Source organism: Priapulus caudatus, unplaced genomic scaffold, assembly GCF_000485595.1.
Source record: "Priapulus caudatus unplaced genomic scaffold, Priapulus_caudatus-5.0.1 Scaffold56, whole genome shotgun sequence".
NCBI classification, from domain to species: Eukaryota; Metazoa; Priapulida; class Priapulimorpha; order Priapulimorphida; family Priapulidae; genus Priapulus; species Priapulus caudatus.
This window is the reverse complement of record NW_014577117.1, coordinates 115,902-116,959: the sequence shown is the minus strand read 5'-3', so window position 1 is coordinate 116,959 and position 1,058 is coordinate 115,902.

The window sequence follows — 1,058 nt, the reverse complement described above, 5'->3', positions numbered from 1 at the left end:
AGAGGGTGGTCACTGCTAGAGTGTTTTACTGGTTCATTCGTTCATTTAGCCCCCCCCCCCCCCTTAGCTAGAGACGGGGGGGGGGGGGGTCTATCTATTTACCGTGGTCATCCTGTCCATGCGGGGTTCACAGTCCACGATGTTGAGAACCAGGTTTCATCAGAGTGAGAGTTCATGAGCTGTCATGACCGGTGTTTGCACTCTGACAGCCTTCAGAGTGAGGGGTAGACTGTAGACACTAACCACTGGACCGACCGAGCTCTCTGATGCAATAGGATACAATAGGTGTTGACGTTTCCCTTTCTCTCAATTTAAAGAAATGATTCATGAACGTTATTTATTCTAGAATGAGTATGCAGCGTAAAGAGAGCTCATCCTGAAAGTCAGATGGTTTTTAGCAAGTGCTGTTTATTATTGTAATGTCGACGATCAAGATCATGTATTTATTATATAAATTTATTAGATTGTGTGAGTTACGGATTACTTAATGACATTTAGGCGCACACAAAATTGCAAACCACAAAGTAGTATAGAGGGTTCCGTGACTTGCACTAAAAATAGCAATATTACCTACAATCCTGTGCCGCCGGCCATACTGGTAGTCAGAATTGCGAACACGTATTACCGATATGCGCAATCTAGCGATTTTACATCGATAGATTGTACATACGATAGTGTTATTATAGTAATCTATATTAGCAGTATTAGTAAGTGGATCCCGGTTTTGCTGACAGGTTTACCAGCGCGTGTTGGGGTGCTAGAGTTCGATATGATTGTGCAGACCCGGTTTTACAGGGTGTTGCAGGCAGGTTTACCAGCGTGGGTTGGGGTGCTCCGCTAGAGTTCAATGAGATTACACAGGTCCGGTTTAACCGTTTTTGCAGGGCTTTGCATGCAGGGTTATTAGCGTCGCGATATTGCACGCAACACATGTGTTCATGGACTTGAGTTTGTTTAAGGCCGCCGCACACCAGCCGATTTTTACAAACGATGAAGCGATGAAGCGATGAAGCGATGAAGCGATGAAGCGATGAAACGATGTAGGTGTGCGCGTTCAT